The 12,227-nt window shown below is 38.8% G+C and overlaps 1 protein-coding gene across 2 annotated transcripts in view; it reads left to right on the top strand.

Annotated features, from left to right (window-relative positions):
• Nucleotides 1-1,164: 1,164 nt before the first annotated feature.
• Nucleotides 1,165-12,227, top strand: part of fhip1aa (FHF complex subunit HOOK interacting protein 1Aa) — a 28,840-nt gene continuing 17,777 nt past the window's right edge. Inside the window, exon 1 of one of the 2 annotated variants that reach the window (XM_058640992.1) lies at nucleotides 1,165-1,412. The gene's annotated coding sequence lies outside the window, so the exon portion shown is untranslated. Of the gene's footprint in view, nucleotides 1,413-7,214; nucleotides 7,244-12,227 lie in introns of those variants that run through there. The other variant, XM_058640993.1, reaches the window with a different exon arrangement.

Genomic DNA, 12,227 nt, shown 5'->3' with positions numbered 1-12,227 from the left:
ACCTCTTAGTATTGTGCCATTTTGAGGACAATTCTTCTGATTTTGCTACCATTTAAGATTAGGGCTGACATTGGGACTTTGCCAGAAACACGGATACTGTGCAGAATTATTAATTATTGGTGTTGAAAAGGCCCCCAAAATCAAATGTTGCTTTGGGCCCCATGAATGCTTGGGCCAGCCCTGAAAACAGTAACACACATACTATGATGTGAGATTTCAAACCTTCAGTAGGAAAATTGCAATTCAACATTCTTGCCACTAGATATCGCCACAGACCAGTCCATCTTTGAATGACATAGTGACCACAATTTTAATAGGCAAAACTTTATTTCTGAGCTATGCATCGGCAGCTGTGGTTAAGTTTAGGATTACATGTCTGTGTGAATTGTGGTTAGGTTAAGGTTATGGTTTGGAGTTACCTGGTTATAGTTAGTCAATGGATAAGTTTTTGGTTAGGCTGCCCACAAGGATTTTTACATTTATATTGGAAACCACAATAAGCATAATCCCAGCAGAGTGCTGAGTCATGCCCAGTCCTGCACTTATTAAAGTGAAGGCCATCAGAGTTCCCTGAGTGGGAAAGGGAGGGGTCAGCAGAGGAGTCCTTTGTTTGTTGCAATCTGCACTTTCACCACAAGATGTCACTAATTTTACACACTTTACCTTTACACAGCGTGGCTTTATGTTATTACTTGTGTATAATTTTTGAAATGCTTAAAAAAGGTGAAAAACAAAAACACTATTACATAAATTATTCATTTTTAATTACCTCTCATTGCCTATGTGCAGCACCGTCACAGCCCACTAAAAGGTCATGACCCACACTTTGGGAATTACCTGAATAGAGTGACATACATACAAAACACAGATCCTATTTTCACTGAATTACTAAAATATCCTTTTCACTTTGATTACATTTTACTGCTTTAAAAATCTATCTATCTATCTATCTATCTATCTATCTATCTGTCTGTCTGTCTGTCTGTCTGTCTGTCTGTCTGTCTATCTATCTATCTATCTATCTATCTATCTATCTATCTATCTATCTATCACAGTTTGTCAGAAATCAATTTTTTGATGAAGAGTAAACAAACTGTTGAGTGGGCGTGGCCTCTGAAGCTCTCAGTAGGAGGAGCCTTGACGTTAGGATTAGTGTGTTTCACATTAGTGTGTGTGTGTGCGTGCTGAAGGCCAGGTTCAGGTGAAGTGGCTTGGTTACAGGTAGGAACACCTCAGTGTAGTGTTACCAAAGAGAGACACGAAGAAGCCGCGACCAAACCCACACGGGTGTTTTATCCCTGAGTGGACTTATTTAGCGTGAGTGTGAGACAGAGCTGCTGTTCCTGCTGACAGACGCTGTTTAGCGGCTGCTCTCTCTGTGTTGAGCCGCAGGATCGAGTCACAGTCCGACGGTAAGAAAGAAGGAAAAGCTGCTAACATGGCGTTTGCCGTTGTGCTCGTGTTTACTTGTGTGTTAAATAATTACACTTAAAAGTGAGCTTTGTGTTGTTGTTGGACCACGTGTGTGTTCGTGTGTTTTGTTATTTCACTGGCAGTTGTGGACACCGTGATTGACAAGCGCTCGTGAGTGAGTGAGTGGGTGGAGGAGTTTGGTGTCTCCTTAGTGCTGGGTTTACTGCAGGATTCTGGGTAAAAATGACCACCGAGTTAACGTCATTGTCAGGTTAAATCATCCATGGGTTAAATTTAAAACTTTTGCGCCGTGACTCCTGTTGTCGTGTTTCCACTCGTGTCTTTGCTGTTGTGAGTCCTCACCATAGTAACAAAGCAGACCCACCCCAGCTCTAATCATTGTGTCATAGTTCACCACTTGGCAGCCACAGCTAAATTATAATATGCTGTTGTTTTGACGGGTATTATGAGTACAAGGGCAGTGCAATAAATCATTATCTACTCTTTTTATGCATTTATTTTATTTTATTTTTATTTATCTATCAGTGGCAGTTGCTGGTATTTGAAACAGGGAAAGCTAATTTCAGGCCCATTTATTTATACATAAATTGTTACACAAATTCTGCAACCAAACAACTAGAACAAGGTAAATTATGTAAAACTGAAAGGCTATAAAAGTGTTTTTATTTACAGTGTATATGTACAAACTAAAATGGTCTATATCACCGAGCAAATAACCCACAACAACCAGCTATTTGTCTACAGACTTCCCTCGCTAAAAAATTCACATAGGACTGAGGCAGAAAAGGCTCCTTGTCGTATATGTTCCTCTATTCATCAAGCATAAACCCACCGTCTGCGCCCTGCCCACTGCTCCATTGACTCCCAGAGAAGCTGAGCTTCTGGGAAAGTGATGTTTTTGACGCATTTGTCCAATCACCGGCAAGCTCACCACAATGAAAAACACCTGTTCTGTGTCGTCCCATAGAGAACAGTTGAAGCTGAGCTTCTCTATAATCTATAGTTCAATAACAATGTATAGCGTGATATGATTTTTCTCAGTATCTATCATTATAACAAAGGTTCAGAATGGATATGTTTTTATACAGTGTGCAAATACACGGTAACACAACACATACATGCCCCAGAAGTGTGAAAGGTCTCTAAAGCTGGGGAAACACTATAAGATATTTTGCCCGATTTTACCCACAATTCACAGTTGTGCAGAGTCTGCATGGAAATCTGTCAGTGTTTCAGTCACAGCCAATCAAATGTGTTTTTTGAGTTGACTCTGGACCAGCGCTCCCTGTGACCCTCATGTGGAGGATAAAGCGTTAGAAGATGGATGGGTGGATGGATGTTTTTTTTGCCCATATAGTATTAATAGCAATATGTCAAAGGCTCAATGTGCAGCCTGTATATTGAGATGAAAACCGTACACTGAATGAGACGTTGCACTGTAAGATTGAAGATTGAATGACTTTATTCAGTTAAAGAAATTAGAATAGAATAAAATAAAATACAATATAGTAAAAAAATTACAAAAAAAATTAAAATTACACTCTAATATAGAGTAAGTATCAGGGGTAAGTAGGAAAGTGAGTGGACATTTAAGACGAGGAGCAGCATTTTCCGATTGTCTTAACCCAAATGAGGTGGCACATAAGAAATCCATAAGTGAATACTCTGTTTTCTGTTATTCACTTATGGATTTCTTATCTCAGCCACATTACACACACAACTTAATTGCATATAACGCATTAACAATTAAAGTATAGACAACAGCGGACCTAACCTGATTTTATTATCAGACTATGCTCTCAGCAAATCACTTTTATCTCATAATCTATCATGTCCTATCAAGAATAAGGTCAACAGTTGGGTTATTGTAGTCCATGAAACATCTGGCACAAAACATTTAGATTCGTATGTAACATCGTATAGTGTGTTTGCACAATGCATAAACATTGTTGAACTTGAGCTCTCCTGCTCCTTATGAACATGCAGTAATCGTACGTTAAAAAAGGGGGATGTTTCACTGTGCTTTGTGTTGTGGATGTTGCATGATCGAAACAAATCATTACTATTGAAGAAAATAATTTGGTGACAGTTATTGTTATTGTTTATCTCTCAGCCGACACACATTGCTGCTGCTGCTGTTGTTGTTTGCTCACGGCTAAGTTATTTTTCAGCCACACACTGACGTAAAGCTCGACTGTCCTAATGAGCTCTGAACTCAGATATCCATTGTGAGGGAGACATAATGTAGAGTGGTGCAGAGTTACCAGCAAACACCATGAATATTTCATGGCTGTGTCATTCCTTCACAGGTGATCTCTTCCACCAGCTAAATCAAGGCTTCCCACAGCCACCTGGTGTCGATAGAGAAAGTATATCAAACACAAATGGCTAAAACAGTGTTTTTGTTTCTCTCCATGCAGGAAAATGCCAGAAGAATAATGTCAGCCTTAGTGTGATTTATCACTCTGCTGCTTTGGAGACAGTTTATGTTTGTGTGTCTGAATGTGTTTTTTTAAGTTGGATATTTCCAAAGCTTGTTAACAGATGCCAGAAGTTTGTTAAGACTTTGAATTTACAGTTATTTTGGTTGCTTTGATTAGTCTTTTTTTCCCCTCATTTTAGCGGCCAGTTTTCATGTCATAGTTCATAGTTTATAACCTGCTGAGAGACTAAGACACATTGATTACTCACATTTAAGAAGGTAGAGCTAATCGTTTTTGGTTGAAATTATTAATCAACTTTTTTAACAATCTAAAATAATGAATTAATGAAATAATTACTTTGACTTCATAATTTGGTTGATTTGACTGGGTTTTTCATGTATATGGAGTATTGTGTATGAATGCCGTCTCCTCCTGAAAGATAACCCCCCTGTGACCTTATGTAACCTCCCCCGTTTCTCTTTTTTTTTTTTTACCAACTTTGATGAACACAAGATCCACTTATAGTATGGGTTTAAACAGATATTGATTAAACAGACAAGTTTTAATCAACACTGGGGCTGAATAATTTAAAAAAAATTGTGATTTGAATTGCAAAATAATTTCAAGAAGGGTGGACTTTAATGAGTGATTAGAACTTGAACTTGAATTTTATCTGTCTGTCTGTTCATGGTCATATTGACCTTTCAACACCGTCATGTGTTTTGTGACTCATTCAGATACTTGAGGCACTTGATAACAGCTAATCTCCGTCCATTTCCTTCTTTGTCAAACTGATTTTCCCTTTTGTTATGAAAACAAACATGTCCACAGAACCTTAGCAAGTCATCATCACCAGATGTGGCTGCTGTGTTTGAAAAACTTCCCTTCATGTGGATCTTGTTTAAAGCCCATTAGCAAAGAACCACTGGCTCTTCCCTGCACAGCCGGAGGAGATGAGACGTAAAGTCAGAGCTCCTCTGCAGTATGACAGTATTTTAAGATTTATTCAGGCAGTATTTTTGTTTACAGTAAAGGGCTGTAAATGTGTGAGTTTGATGATTGTAAGGGGTTTCTTTTCCTGTGGTTTGGTTGTTTATTGTTTTGAACAAAGATGCTTTTGATTCTCCACTTATTCATGATTGCTGCTGTGGGGGCTCTGCCTAACTCTTTTCACACCATTCATTTACAAAGTAATGTACATCTCACCTGTCTCTCCAACTCTCCAACACACGTGCGTTGATCATAAATGCTGATATGGTGTTTGAATATTCAAAACCAAGTGTTGCGTGTGAGGAATATGGTCAATCAGTTTTATTTATAATGACTAGTGCTGCAATGATTATGTAATTAAGCAATTACTTAATTAAATGTTAACTATTTTGATAATTGATTGATTTTTTCTTTTTTTAAATAATTAAAACAGGCTTTCTGATTTTCTAGCTTCTTAAATGTGAATGTTTTCTGGTTTCTTTGCTCCATATAACAACGTTTTATGGGAGAGTCTGTCTGGTGATGATGTCCACACACGGAATCTCAGTGAGTCTCAGTAGGCTGTGAATATTGGTCATTCTAATGTGATTACATGTAAAGGTTCAGGTCCCAAGTCTGTGTTTTGAAACTAATCAGCCTCACCTTGTCTCTGGTGATCACACTGTTGTGTGGCTGACGTTTCTTTGTACCTTCACAGCAGAATTAAGTGGGAAATGGGCAGAACAGTTGTTGTTGCTGTTATAGTAGCAGCGGGTGTCTGCGTGTTAACCTGTTTCTTGGCTTCCTCCACGAGCGAGTGAGCTCAGCTGTGTCCCATGTTTCGGATTAGCCCTGCCCTCATCCATTGCCTCTCGACGCTGACTCTGAGAGTTAACGGGCAGCATGGCAGCTATGTGGCAATGGTCGTCTCTGGCAGCATTTCTCACAGGCTCAGCACAAAGTACTGCCTTAAATTCACACACTATTTTGGATTAAAAGAATAGCTCAGCATTTTTAGCATTCCTTGAGAATGGTATTAATCTTCACTGCCTTCTAACTCAGCTAAAAGTGAGTACATTTCCCACACTACTTAAAAGTCCAGTGTGTAATATTTAGTGACATGCTATGGTGAGACTGCAGATTGTAACAAATAGACAACTCCTCTGCTCACCTCTCGTTTTCTAATATCGGGGATATGAAATTATTCTCTTGTCTGTTTGTCCTTTTTGAGTGGCTGTAGAAACATGACAGCACAAGATGATGGCCTCCATAAAGCAAGGCCTCCTTGCCTGAAGTATTTATCCATTTTTCATGGAATAATGACAAATGTATTTATTGCTCAAATTAACTGTGATTAGATTAACCCAGTATCTATCATTTTTAAAAAAAGGTCCTTCGTCCTTATCGGCACCTTTCTACTGCCGTGTCTTAACAACAGTGACCGACAGGAACCTGAAAGTAGTCTCAAGTAAGGATTCTGTGTCTACATGGCTGACAATTGTCAGGATATTTTGGTCTTTTGTAGACGAGAAAACTGCCCCCAAAGTGTTGTGAAAATCATAGAGATTGCAGCTAAATCTAGTAAAACCGCTTGTGAAGTGAACTAGAATGTAGGTTTCAAGTTGTGTTTATGGAGCCTGCTATTTGTCCTCAACTATCACAGGATAGTTGACATGAAGTGGTAAATCTATTGTGCTGGAGAGTATACATGATTATACAATGTCAATCTATTTTGACCTGAAAATTCAACATATTCAACATATTCAATAAGTGCAGTCACGTGAAGGCACAAGTAAAGTGATATAGTTTCCACTGGAATGGAAAGTTTTTTGTTACGTCTGTTTAAAACAGAGCAGAGAAACTCGCACATCCACACCCAAGCAAATATTTGACGCAGATGAGCCCAAGAGGCATTTGTTCTGTTTTCCCTTTAAAAACAAAACAAAACTCTAGGTTGTGAGTTGGTTCATGTCCCTGTTGGCTCAAAGCTTCTTTAAAGAACTCGATTTTGAATCAGAAACTCTTCTTTTCATCCAGTTGGCTAATTACACATCTCTGTGATAAACATCTCTCAACTTCACAGACATACCATATCATCTATCCTCCGCTCCACATGCAAGCATGGCTTTTTTATCAGCGAGTTAGATGTGATGCAAACCAGTTACAGAGGAAGTAGAAGGAGCAGAGATCAGATATACCCACACTAAACACGTTCTTATCACTTAGAGAAGCCCATTGTCATGCAGGGATAGGCTGAAGGCTCTTCATACCAACATGAAAGTAGGACTGATGTCACCAGCCCGCACTGTGTACATACAATGAGGTCATTTAGCCCGTGAGGGTCGGAAGACAGCACTATAGAGAAACTATAGAGTTTCAGGAAGAGGATAGGATCTTCAGTGGAGGACACACGGAAGGTTGTAATGATCCACACAGTTTATACACAAGTCACACACTCTTTTGAAGCTGATTTGGAAATATACTTAGCCACAAAATGTCATTGTCCGCAGAGGAAAATAGGTGTCCCGAGGTCTGACTTTTCTTACTTTCTAACTTTCCAGGAAGGCTGAGAATCTTGTGTTTCTTGTTCAGTGAGTATGGGATGTTTTGCTATGAAAATGTGTTCTTTTACTTGATGTCCCCCAGAGGATTGCTGCTTTGAGTGAAATGTCCTGACACGTATCAGATTATTTGTAATTGCAGTAGGAACGTTTGTGCTCGCCTCAGGAATATTTGGTTTTGGCTGAATTTTAAAGGTATGTTAATCTCTGACTAAATACCCACATTAACCTCAGGTAGTGAAGTTGTTTGCAGCACTTATTAGAAAATGTTGCTACGCTAACACTTAGACGACCCATCATTAGTTTGTTAGCACTGGTCTTTTGAGCCTGTTTTCCATCCATCCATTACTACTGCTTTATCCTCCACATGAGGTCTCTTGGTTGACCTGATGTTTTGCCAGTGTTAACTCAAAGATGCATTATTGTTGCGTATGTCTCTGCCTAATTAAACAAGTCAAACCTTTTATGCAAAAGAAAATAAATCTGGATATTTATCAGACACTGTATAACAATATAGGGGTAGTTTAACTGTTTCACTGAACATTAAAGCTTAAATATTTTCCCTAGATCCAAGCAAGTTTTGTTTTTGTGTCTCAATTTGACCAAACCATGACTATTTCATGAGCTTATCTAGATGTTTTATTGTTACCATGACAATAAAGGTCTGGTATGCCTGCTGCCACAGGGATGACACCACTTCAGGTGATGCTGCTCTGGGTCTAGTTGGGGTAAACAACCTGTAGTCGCTAAAGCTTTAGGACTCGTGGGTGTACACATAATGTGTAGTACACAAACGCAATGACTCATGAAAGTTAAGTATGATGTCACACTAGGAAGATGCTCTTTCATCTGTCCATGTTTAGATGCATCTGCTCCCACAGAGCTGCCACATTTGAAGTTAGCTTTATCTGCCATTTGGAGCTCAGTATATAAAAATGCATGTTTTTCTTTTCATATAGCCCTACAATTAACTCAAAACTACACGGTATGTGTGCAATTAAGATCAAAATGTCTTTCTTAACATGATGAAATCAGTGGGTGTTGCAGCTTGTGTCGTCACGTTGCAGGATGACTTGGTGGACCTGCTTTCTCTCCTCCTTTGTCACCCCTGCAGTGTATTTGGACATGTTAACAAATCCCTTCTCGTGATCACTGAGCAATATGTTGGGATCAGCCTGTTTGTGAAACCAGTTTACACCTAAAAACAGCCAACACCCATTCATGTGCATGTGAATCCACAGAGCTGCAGCATGGAGCAGCACTATCTGCTTACATAATCACAGTCTTATCTTATAAGCCAGTTACGGTCATTATTCAGCATCTGTTAGGCTTGTGTGTCCACGTTAACAGTTATATATACACTATTCTCTACTATTATTCACTACATTTTGGTCAGGTTCCCAGATCAAAATGGAAAAATGGCTTTTTTTTTACCACATCACTCCCTCCATGTATGTTCTCAGCAAAGTGCTGGAGAAGTTGTGTGTTTTGAGAGACTCTACTGCTGGTGTTAATGGTCAGGGTTTTAATGAATTAGTCTGTGTGGAGTGTTCCGAGTGAAACCCCAACAGTATGGATCTTGTTTACCTGCAGCTTTTTGAAGTTCTAGCTTTACAAGATTTATTTCATGTCAGACCTGAAGCTACACTGACTTTAAAGAGCCCATAATCAATATTTTTGTATCAGCAGTAGAATGTCACTGCAATGCAGCTTCTCAAAATATTCCACTTACTTGTTCATGCCTGACTTTTTCATTGACTGAAGGTCCTAAATGAGCAAAATGTAATCTCACAGACAAATTATGCTGCCAGGACTAATTGAAAATAAAAAAAATAAGTAAAATAAGTTTGGTGAGTGAGTAAGGAAACCTTTTAGTTTATGTTTATTTATTGTTTTTGCATAAGCTTCCATGAGTAAAATGGACAATAGTTTGAGGCTGTTGTTTGTCCTTTCAGTCTGATTCCTCCTCTCCTAAAGAAGATTGGTCTGACATGGCGGCAAATGCCCTTCTGGATGAAAGAAATAATAAACATAGATAAGAAAATCAATGTCCTTTCCTTCCTGGTGTGTGGCTGATTGGATGAGGATGGTAAAGGCTATAAATACTCAGACCAGGAACTATCTGGTCCTCAACGACTTCACCTGTAGTAGCCCTAAATATTTCAGCAGCTGTTATCTCTTTAATGGACCTGTCGTTCAGGGGGTTACCATGGCTGCCACCTGGTCACTGTAAATTTTATTTCTGTGAGTGTCACCTTGAACAAAGGGAGTGAATAAGAAATGAAACTAAAAAAGAGAAACACAAATGCAGTCACAGAATAATTGGATGAAATGTGCTGTGAACTCAAACTTTAAAAAACTCCAGTTTGGCAAGAAAGATGAGCTTTATTCAAAGTGAAGGGTGTGTCCTCCCTCTGAGCTATTTGTCCTGACCACACCTGTGTGTATGAAAAACTTCTGGATTACAGAAAGCTGAATAGGCTACAAATCAGCTCTAGAAAAGACATGGCAACTGACTTTATTTCCTCTTTATTTTTGTCAGAAACAAAGGCCAAGCCTTTGTTGCCTTTGTGTCGTCATGTGTACCGCAGGAGTGAGGAGTCAAGAGCCAGTTGCTATTTAAGCAACCCCACAACTAAAACCATTCCCACTGCAGGAAATTACAGTTTTCAGCCAAATGTATTTGTAATTGTCATCATTACCTTTGCTGATGCAACACACTGCAATGAACAGTTTCAGTTTCAACTGTTTTAAACAGTTTATTGCAGTATGACTTATAATTTGAAAACATTGTTTTTTAATTATGAATGGTTTCTTACTGTAGTGTGTTTTATTCACAATTAAATGTGCTTTAGTTTGGATAAATGACACTTGAGGTCCTCCACGGTGCTCACTCAGCAAGAAAGAGTGAGGAGCAGGTGATCTCAGAGGAGCTCTTATCATCTAATCTTGTTGATATTTCCCTGAGGAGTTTGTTGAAAGAAAAACTGACATGAAGTAATTTAAGAATTTTCTTAGGTGAAGCATTTATAGCTTAACGTTGTTACTTTTGATCCAATCATGGGGAAATTTTGGCAAGTTGAATTCAAGCGCCTGACATTATTTTCTGCCGAGTCCATCAAATCTTTGATGGACGCTACAGCCCATAGAGAAGGAAGTTATTGTTGACATCATTACCACATCCTGCCTGAAGTCATTGTTGGTACCATCTGTATCTGCCACCACTTCCACACTTAAAGAGGGACCACCATGTTTGTAAAGACAGGAGAGAGGCAGAGGAGGCCACAGCCACTTCAGAGACTGCAGCCTGACATTCTGGTGACAGATGAATGGCAACACATGGTCAAACTTAGCAAACAGCTGAAGACATTTTCATGACCCTTAGCGCAGACGTTGTGCTGCTGTCACAGTCAGTACGGCAGGTGGTTTATAAGTATAAATAAGAAAAACAATGGCGGTTGTCGATCCTACATTGAAACACATAGTGGCTGTGATCAGTGCTTTGCAAGTTGTTGTGACCCTAGGCCATGTGTTTGGGTTTTATTTATTTATTTGTGCAGCTCTCTCCTCCTTTGAGTGGGTGTGGGTGTGTCTCTGCTTACTGCCAGACACTCTTAGGTGATTGGCTCAACACACTATGCAGTATTTATTTCCTTGGTTTGTTGTTGATGGGGACTTTATCTCTGGTTCTGTCAGAGATTTCCTCCTGATAAAAGGGAGGTTTTTTTTCTCTCCCCGCTGATGCCTAGTGTTTGCTCATTGTGTGAACTGTTGGGTTTCCCTTCTCTCTTTAATATTGTAAAGTTTTCTCCCTTAATATAGACACTGCCATACAGATATTGTATGTCGTGTTTTGGCGCTATACAAATCGAATTAAATTTAATTTAATATGATGTGGATTCATTTAAAATTTGAACAATTGCAACAAATAAAAAATGAGAAAAAGCACTGAAAAAAACATGTCCCTTTCAACTTCAATTTCAGAACCAGCTCAGATTATTCAATACGTACCGTCATTTCAGTAACCTGTATTTTAACTCTTCATTCTTGCTCTTCTGTACTTCTGGTTATTAAGTAAAACTGTGTAAGTTCTGGGTTAAGTGTTGTCTCACTGTTGTGTACTTTAAATGAAAGTTCAATGCTGGTCATGACTCTGAGGTGATGATAGTCAGGCGATAGTAGTTGATTTTAGTTGTGACCTATTGAGTTGTTAGTCTTGACCCTAATATCTGGTTGTTTAAATCATATACCGTACCAAATGGAACATATTTAAGACTTGTTAATTCCAGGATTTTGCTCCCTGCGAGGGACTAATTGTTGTTTACTTCAGGCTAATTGTTCAGTCTGTTGTACCATTGAAAAACAAAATAAAAACAATCACAAAAATACATCTTTCCTTACAAGTCTTTGGAAATGTTCTGTTGAAAATGACCATTTTCCACCCCCCCCAAACATTTTTTTTGTATGCTTTCTGTCAGACTATGTCATAACCATGTGCCACCATTTGTTTATTGTTAATTAGTTGTGTAATAAAATTGGTCCAAACGTACATGTTAGGCAGTGTCACTAGCTTTTAATCAAAATGCGTTGTATGTGGGAGAACTGTGTCATAAAGTATGTGAAGAGATCTGAAGACTTCAGCCATTTTAAAACCTGCTGTCAGACTTTAAATAGAAAACCAACCCTTTAAATCAGCAGCATCTCAGTCAGTAGCATGAGATGTTTGTTTATCGTATGGCTGGTTCTTTAGGTTTTTGACTCCTGCTGAACCAGACACTGGACTCAAAATGGTCTTGGTGTCTAAATAAGTGGCTTTCATGACAGATGTCTGTACTGTTAG

The sequence above is a fragment of the Solea solea genome, chromosome 10 (assembly GCF_958295425.1).
Source record: "Solea solea chromosome 10, fSolSol10.1, whole genome shotgun sequence".
NCBI classification, from domain to species: domain Eukaryota; kingdom Metazoa; phylum Chordata; class Actinopteri; order Pleuronectiformes; family Soleidae; genus Solea; species Solea solea.
Note: the sequence above shows the minus strand (reverse complement) of the source record. Positions and strands in the feature narration are given on the sequence as shown.